Genomic DNA, 9,604 nt, shown 5'->3' on the forward strand with positions numbered 1-9,604 from the left:
TTTCGGCAACAGCTAATTAACTTCAGGTAACCCACCTCCACCACCACGTCCAAGCGAAACTCCACGTAACTCCATCCAAAAAAACTAGAGATTAATGCGTGGGTGGGCCTTTGTTTACGTTTTATTGGGTTTGTGGGTCAAAGTTAATGTTCGCCTAGCAGGGGCGCACGCAGGGGGGGGTTTTGAGGGGTTCGAACCCCCCCCGAAATGTTGAAAAAATTACAAAATTAACGCGAAAATAAAAATATAAATTTCATGTTCATTCAAAAATGGCGCCATGCTCATAGTTCTGGCAGATACCACGAGAGCGCCACTTACAAAATGAGTAACTATATTGACATTTTGATAACCTATAAAATAATATGACGTTTATTTACGACCTGCCCAACAAAAATGTCTAATGCAAAGATAACATCATTTTTCAAACCAAAAAATGCGCCAATTTCGGACCCTAATATTCCAAATACTCCATTTCCGGAACAAGTTCAAAATGAAAATGAAAAGGCCATGAAAATCACTGCGAAAAGACCAAGATTAGAGGATTCAGATTCTTTAGATCCAGCACGTCACGCACAGAGCGATGGAGTAGCAGAAAGAGTGAGAATAAAGCATATTAATAATTTGTACATTCGAAACACTCCAGCGTTAATTATTCACTTTTGAGGGTTGCAGTTAAATGAACGTAATAAATGAAATTGATAAATCTGAAATCAATACCGAATAAAAAAACAACGGGGATAAAAATAAAGAAAAACATTTAAATTGATATTTAACAAAATAAAATGAATATGGAATGATGATGTAACAAGGAGAATATGAATAAAAATCATAGAATGTGCAAAAATAATCATCTAAAAGTTCTCCTGCTTCGCAAAAGAACTTTTGGGAGAAATTGCGAAGCAATTTTTCAATTGACAGCGTTGACTGTGCTGAAACGTATCTTCAGCTTGACGAAAAATCTGAGCCTGTTCCTCCAACAGGAAGACTGCGATTTGAGCCAATGCGTCAGTTACGCGAACGATGTGCACCAACAAATCAAGCAGATGCGAGTACAAGCTACAGAAAAATTCAGCGAAATCTTTATTTTAGCGACAGAAGCTGCAGATTGATGCTGAGCTGACTGTTCCTCGACGAGTAGGACGACAGAAAAATCGGGACAACTACGAAGGGAGTATTGAAGATTACTATCGTAGATCAATTTACATTCCGTTCTTGGACAAATACTCAGAAGAGCTCGAGTCGAGATTTTTGGAACATAGGAATATTCTCTCCAGGATACAAAACATCATTCCGGAGAAATGTGCGGACATTGATGTGTCTGAATTACACGATACTGTTCATACCTTGAATAAAGAATGGCCAAATGACATCCCTGTATTCACCGAAGAATTCGAAGCAGAAATTGAGTTGTGGAAAAGGTAATCGTATTGGCTCAAAATATGCTTGCATTATAAAGAAAAATTTTTCTAATTACAGAAAATGTTCAAATCTTTCCAAAGAGAAGCCCATAAAAACATTCATCGAAGCTTTGGACGTTTGCGATGAAACATTCTATCCAACGGTATACCGATTTCTTCAGATCGGTGCAACACTGCCAGTAACAGTGGCTTCGAGCGAACGGTCGTTCTCTACACTACGAAGATTGAAGACATATTTACGCAATAAGACTGGAGAGCAAAGATTATGGATTGGCGCTTCTGAACATTCACCGGGATCTGGAAGTAACCTCTGACGCAATATTGAGTATAATGGCCCAAAAACCAAGAAAGATCGATATTACATTGTGAATTATTCATGAATAAATTATAAATATTCACATTCAAATTTAACTTACCTAACCCCCCCCAAAAATATTTCCTGCGTGCGCCCCTGTCGCCTAGTGAATGAATCGAGTGAACTTCGAGCAGCCCACGATCGCAATTACCAATTTCTTGATACGAAAGCTAGATACGAAAACCCATACACTTCTACAGAAGTACATATGTATGTGGCAGGGTGTACTATTGAGTGGCAAAACTTGTGTTAATATCAATGTTAAATATTTGATTTTGATTTTTTCTTATCGCTATCGGGCCGCACATTTGGCTTGTTTGTTCTCGATGGTTGGTGGTGCGGCTGGTGATATCACCCCTCTCAGTTTAAAGATTCCCTCTTGAGTCCATCGGCTTCTGATCATCGCCCTTTTGCTTATTTTACGCAATCGCCCTGTTCTTAATTAAACGGATTTCCATTCCAGAATCTATATGGTTCCGGGCGGTAGGATGGGTGGGAACAACATCATTATCTCACCAGCAAAATATTTGCACTCGCACACCCCGATCTTTATGTTTTCTTTGGTCGTTAAAATGGGAAAGCCAACTGGCAGGTCGACTGTTAAGATGGAGCTTTCCAGACTAGACGATACTTACATATTTTTTAGCCCAAAGGAAATATGGGTAGTTGGCCAACGTCTGTTGGTTCTACTTCCTATTAAGTCAAGAAATCTTATTCCAAGTATTTATGAAATCTATATTGCTGTCTACATCCCTTCGTTTACTGGGTATTCGGCGGATCGAAAATAAAGTATCCGCCTGTTTATGGCTAGATACTTTTCAGGGGCATTCTGCCGCCTTTGTTTATCTCACTCGTCCCACCTGCCGAAGAGACTTTGACGATCCTCTCCAGCTATACCGCTCTTTTGTACGTCAATCGATCGGAAGTGTCCAACGCCCCAAGACACTGCCAGCTGATAAAGGTTGTGTGAATGGGTTTCTGTTTTGGCAATGGCCAAAATTTTAATTGCAAATCGGCAAGGCCCAGCCTTGTCAGCCAGAACCGGGAGAGCCAAGAACTGACGTCAGACTTCTACCAATAACTGATCGTGGGCGATCGATCGGATGTGGAATGAGTATGTTTGCGGGAATATAGAGTTGCACATAATATTTACGAGTTACGGGGCTACGGGGTCTACCAGATACCAGGCACTAGATTGGATCAGAGCTGAAAGCTGAGCTAATAGGAGAGCTGGAGTTCAGCGGCGCCTTGTTCTATTGTTTGTTTGGCCAACGATCTATTTACCCACTAATTATATTACATATTCTGTTTCAGCGAAAACCCTTTGCTTACGCAATCGAGTGGAAGATGGAGGAGGAGGAAGCTGGTGCGTCATCCAGTTCATCAATTTGCTTGCCGCATGAACGATGGAAACACTTGACGAAAATTGGTTCTGTTTCTTGATTAGATAGTCGTGATATTTATTAATAACATTAGCCCTCTCTCCTGACAAATATATATCACTTCTCACCTCAAACGACCAAGAATCGGCGTTGGACAATCAGCTGGCAACTGGCGAAAAGTTATGCAATTTCCAGAAGCAGAATCGAAGATTGTTTGTTTGTTCAGCGGCACGGGGAAAACCTTTCAATAAACACCTCAAGGTGAAGGCCCAGGCTTCCCTGGAAAAATGCTCTCATACCTCCTCCTTCTCCTGGGAGCTTGGGGTGTTGACTTAATTGATTAGAGCACATGACTAAGTTAGTTTTGGGGCCTTAATGCCGAGATACTTTTCGGCCTGACACTCTTGACAATGGGATTAATATTAATTTTTTTGATAAATATTGATACGATATCTTTATTGAGTGGGTAGTGAGTAGTGGGTGTGTGCATTACCAATTAATTACGCTCCGAATGCGAAAATTATATAAGATCTTCTGTGGAAAAATTGTATCTGGCAGCAAATGAATCCCAGCTAATGAGAAACAATGCGAAACCCTGGGCCGGACTGACCCACATTGTGGAGTTTCATTTTCTTTGACTCACTGACTGAGTGACAAAGTGACTGACTAGGCGAGAGGCCCACAATGGATCCCCAATGAGCTTCAATGAACCGGAAATTCACAATTAACCACCCACTCCCCGGCACCCCAAACGCGGGTGTTTCATAACTAAACTGCATCTGCATTTGGAGTCGAGCCTCCATCTACAAATCCATCCACGGGGTGCAGTACTTGGAATCCAAATCGAATTCGTATATGGAAATCTCACGTTCCGGCTCATTGGTCGTCGCTGGACATTTTGTTTTCGGTACCAGTCTAGGTGTAATTTTCAGATGCCTTCTTTGGCCCTCAAAAAAGTTGGATAAACAAACAGTGGTCGGCGGGGCATTTTAATCGTTTGTACGTGTTGTTCTACAAAGGCTTGTTCGCTGTGCTGGCCAAAAAGAAAAAATATGTTATTATATTATTATGCTCTGACGGCGGCAACGTGATAACCATTTCGGTTCGGGTTAAATCAAACTAGGCGCCCTTTTTGGGGTCGTAGCGAATACAGTTACGGTGACTGGGGAGGAGGGTTCATTGAATTCCGCGTTCCACACTCAAAACAAACAATAAAAAAAAGATATATATTGTATTTATGATATCATGTAAATGCATTGCGGCTTAAATATATAGATAACTGTAGTTTCACTTTTTCGGCTGAGCCCATTCCTAGAATGGAATGGGAACGGGATTGGATGGATGGGTTATTCTAGAGGTCTTGGAACGTGACTGACTTAGTCACCGCAGAGGGAAGTGGATGAAAACTTTTATAGATGTTAAGGATTGTTTGACAAATACTCTTAACCCTGATTTATTACACAAAAAGACTCTCTCCACGCTCAATCATGCTGTTGCCTCCATAAACGATAACAATTTTTCAGACTAAGCCCCGGCACTGGGATGCGAGTTGCGAGTGCAACCGGCAAATGGCATTCGCAGGTGGTCGCTAATCAACGTAATCAACTTGCAACAAGCTCGTTAGGCGAAGCAGACGCAGATTCAGCTTCGGCTTCATGGTAATCAGGCCACCAAGTTCTACCAACTATCGCCGAGGGGCGGGGAAATGGGAGGGATCCAGCTCTAACCAAATTGGTCGCGGTTTTCCCTCTCACTCTCTAGAGCTATGCACTTTAAACAATTTCTTTGAAATACTCACCTCAATTAGCATTTGAGAGATAAAGCCGTAAGCCTAAATGACCTTTTTCGAGAGTAATAACCGTCATAAACTATAACCACCTAAATAATAGAAAGTGTCATAAATTAGGCTCTCATTTCCAGCTGATAATTATATTCATTTTATCTTTTATCACTTGAGATAACACTGATATTAAAGTACATTTATTTCTCCCTGTGTCAACAGGTTTGTTTTAGCCTTCAGCACTTTGTCTAGGCTGTGAGCCAGACTTTACCGTTCGACCGTTTAGCTGGGTCAAGGTCATCATCTCCCATGATTTTGGTTCCTGGCCTATTCGCGGATGAGAATCCAGACGTTTCCAGCAATTGGGGGAGACTACCAACGACCGGGCGGCAATTTCATTGCAATGCCAGGCACGCACAAATCAACTGGTCGCCTTCCATCGCCATCAACCATCCACTATACACCATCTCCATCATCATCCTCAATCCCCATCGTGTCCATCTGTAGCGATCAGATACTCGGATGCTCCAGAGATCGAGGAGCGCCCAAGTGGCGGCCTGTTGCTGCATTTGGTGCTGGCATTGCCGACTGCGTTCCTCATTGATTTTCGTTTCGTTTTCGATTTGCTGAGATATTATTCAAGCCCATGACAGTGGCGTAGCCCAAAGGGGTCTGAAATTGTAAATAATATTTCTAAAGCGCGTTTAAACCACTGAACCACCTGTATGTAAACATTAAAAGGGCCATTAAGTCATTAAGCCACTATGGGGCTTAGACCTCCCCCAACCTCTGAGGCTGACACTTGCTGCAAATTCAGTTACAATTGTCGTACACAAAGCCGAGATTTTTCACAAGAAAATATTCATGTGAAGGCGAAAACTGCGCAGGCGCATGTTTTGTCAACTTGGCCAACAGGCGGTTGGCAAAAAGACAGTCAGACTTTCGGAGGCTGGACCCGGTGCCCGTTGACGTTTGCGTGACAGCATCAGAAAAAGCAGAAAAACCAACAACACAAACAGCATCCAGACGCCGTTTTGACCAGTTACCAATTTTGGCAGCAAGACTTTCATTTATTTGCGATTCGGTTTTGGCAGTTAAGGATCGCTTGGTCAAAGGGTGCATTATCCCGACAATGAAGTCATAAAAAAAAGTGTAGTAGTATAAAAATTCCAAAATTTAAAAAATTTTTAAATCTTAATTTTTTGGTTTTTAATTTTAGACATTTTAGTTGGTTTTAAATAGAAATGGCGGCTTATATAACATAAATCACACACAGATGGCGCCACAACACCACCAACATAATACATAGATGGCGCCATAATGATACGACGAATTTACCACGTAACAAGTAAAATTCGTGTAAAGTTCGAGAATATAACAAACAAAAACGAAAATCATAAACAAAATTTAGTTCCAGGAAAGATAAACGTGTCAGACGTATAAATCAAAAATAAGTTTCACTACGGGAGTTTTACTACTAACGAAAAATTAGGAAATAAAATGGTACTTCAAAGATGTGGCAGCACACGAAAATTCACCAAGCCTGGCAGCCTCTGGCAAATTCAAATATGGCCGGGTAAAATAACAAAATATATCAAATACTATAAACAAATATATATAAAATCTTGACCGGATGTAACCGGAAGGGGGCAAAACCGGAAACCATGGAAATCTCAACATTTCATGGGGGAACCCCTTGAAAAATATCGAAAAATTTGAAAACGATTTAAAGACAAAATTTTAGAAGAGAAGTTGACGTACTCGCTTCCCTGATGACAAAATGGTTTACCTTTTCTAGATCGGATGGAAATTGGCTGAGATATGGCTACCCGAAGGGAGCAAAACCGGAAGCCATGGAAATCTCAAAATTTCATGGTTGAACCCCTTGAAAAATATCGAAAAATTTGAAAACAATTTAAAGACAAAATTTTAGATGAGAAGTTGACGTACTCGCTTCCCTGATAACAAAATGGTCTAGCTTTTCTAGATCGGATGTAAATTGGCTGAGATATGGCTACCGGAAGAGGCCAAACCGGAAACCATGGAAATCTCAAAATTTCATGGGGGAAACCCTTGAAAAATATCGAAAAATTTAAAAACGATTTAAAGACAAAATTTTAGATGAGAAGTTGACGTACTCGCTTCCCTGATGACAAAATGGTCTACTTTTCCTTGATCGGATGTAAATTGGCTGAGATATGGCTACCGGAAGGGGGCAAAACCGGAAACCATGGAAATCTCAACATTTCACAGGGGAACCCCTTGAAAAATATCGAAAAATTTGAAAACGATTTAAAGACAAAATTTTAGATGAAAAGTTGACGTACTCGCTTCCCTGATGACAAAATGGTCTACTTTTCCTTGATCGGATGTAAATTGGCTGAGATATGGCTACCGGAAGGGGGCAAAACCGGAAACCATGGAAATCTCAACATTTCACAGGGGAACCCCTTGAAAAATATCGAAACATTTGAAAACGATTTAAAGACAAAATTTTAGATGAAAAGTTGACGTACTCGCTTCCCTGATGACAAAATGGTCTACCTTTTCTAGATCAGATGTAAATTGGCACATCTGTGCATATTGAAAGAAGCAAAAGTAACAATTTTTTGAAAATTGATATATAAATAATGAATTATTGTTAATAAAAAAGCCATCATTTTTCTTTAAGCCTTAAGTTCCAAATGATTCCAAGTATTGTGGAATTTCCGGGAACCTTTCATAGTGAATCAGAGTTCTTCCAGCGAACTAAAACAAAAATCAAAACAAAATTATTCCCATAGCAGCACGTTCCGGAATAGACACCGATGAAGCTATGTCATTTCCTTAAATGCGAAACAATTATAACCCAATTTAAGATCCTATGAACGAGCTTTCGGGTCTGGGATTGCGAATGTTGAATTTAATTATTCATGGAATAGCTGGTCAGCACTATCAATTACCAAACCGCAGTGCGTATGAATGAAGTTCGGTGCAGGGCCACACACAAGCTAAATGGGAGAGAGAAAGGATTATAAGGCGCTGTCTAGCCAATTGCAATGGCTTTACTTTGATGTAAAGTGCCGACAGCATGGCAAGCCTAAGCGGACTATTACACACAGAAGACAAAAACACACAAACTCACACACCGGGCAACGGGCATCGGACATCGGACATCGGGCTAGCTCCTGCCAGGGAAATCAGTCTAGACGGGGCCGGCTTAAACACAAAGCAATTTCTTTTTGTCATCGAATATCCTTGAGGCACCGCAAATTGCCGTCACTTAAGCTCCACCCCGCCCCTGTGTTCGTGTGAGCCTGCCAACCTCTCACCGCCCATCGGCTAATGCTAATTATCGTGAGAACTGTCAACATTATAATATTACGCATACGCAGTGTGGGTTGATATGCAAATTGAATTGGGAGGAAATGAGTGCCTAATTATAGAGCAATTCAATCAAAATTCTATGAATATCCGGTTGGCAGTTCAAATGTCAGAGAACATGCTTTGATGTGATTTTCGCATTTGATTTATTTTGATGAGCGGAAATTCAAAAAACAAAACCAGGAATATGTTCATATTTTCATTCATAAATTCACGATAATATTGTGATAATTTTAGAATCACATACATGCACATATTTGAATGATTCTACAGAGTCTATGAATCAATGATTCATGGCAGCGCGAGAATGCCATTTTGGCGCAATTATGAGCAGCAATGGCAATGTCTCATTAGATGCACTTCCAATAAATACCCAGCTATGTGGCAGCCACATGCAGCCAACATCATTAGTGGGTTAAGGTGGAGGACTGTGAGTTTTGTGGCAGCATGACTGCGGGCAGTGTGGAAGCGTGGTGGTGGTTGCAGCTATCAGCGAGCGGCGGCTTAATACGCGCCCAGCACGCCATTGCCCAATAAAACGCTCCGCGCCGTAATTGACGTCCAAATCCCAGACCCAGACCCAGACTCAGACTCAGAGCATAGCAGACCAAAGCAAAGAAGCAGGCAAAGTTTCCCGGCTCTCCTGCCCATCAAATGTCTTCATTTCGCCAGCGAAATGCGCGAAACTTTGCTAAATCTGAGGCTGAGCAACATGCAGTTTGTTGGCTCGGATATCTGACAATTAGATCTAAATTATGACGCTGTTTGCACCATAAAGAAATCGTTTTTCTCGACTACCTGGCTGCCATCGCTTTGCTCTGGCCAAACAATAGACAGTTAAGGTTGGAGATAAAGATATGTTTTCTATATGGTCGCTGCATGATTTTTGCTGCATTTAATGAGCCCTGCTTTGTGTTGCTGGCAACACACTCGTGTGCTTTGGCAACATCTTGCCGGCTAACGCGACCGGAAATGCATTTCCGGCAACATGTTGCGCAAAAGCGGTTGAGCGAGTTATTTACATGCCTCTCACGCACACAATAACAACCGCCACAGCAGCCTGCGTAGCACAGTGGTTCTCCTTGCAATATAGAATGGTTCGAAAAAGGACAATTTTGTTGTAAAATTTAATTTGTTTTAAAAATTTTTTTTTAAATTTTATTGAAGGTCTTAAAAAATAGTCCTTTTAGTGGGAGATATATTACCAGAGATTAAAGTTTTCCAAGGATGTTGAAAATTGAAATCCTTCATAAAAAGTGTATTTTGTTTTTAAATTTTCTCATTATTCTATTTACAAGTTTCTGCT

General features: G+C 40.9%; 1 long non-coding RNA gene across 1 annotated transcript; it reads left to right on the forward strand.

Moving 5' to 3' along the window:
- Positions 1 to 2,689: 2,689 nt before the first annotated feature.
- LOC116654756 lies at positions 2,690 to 3,451 on the forward strand. Its single transcript, XR_006507302.1, has 2 exons — positions 2,690 to 3,031; positions 3,088 to 3,451. It is a non-coding gene; the product is annotated as an uncharacterized LOC116654756 (long non-coding RNA).
- Positions 3,452 to 9,604: the final 6,153 nt, after the last annotated feature.

The sequence above is a fragment of the Drosophila ananassae genome, chromosome 3L (genome assembly GCF_017639315.1).
Source record: "Drosophila ananassae strain 14024-0371.13 chromosome 3L, ASM1763931v2, whole genome shotgun sequence".
NCBI classification, from domain to species: domain Eukaryota; kingdom Metazoa; phylum Arthropoda; class Insecta; order Diptera; family Drosophilidae; genus Drosophila; species Drosophila ananassae.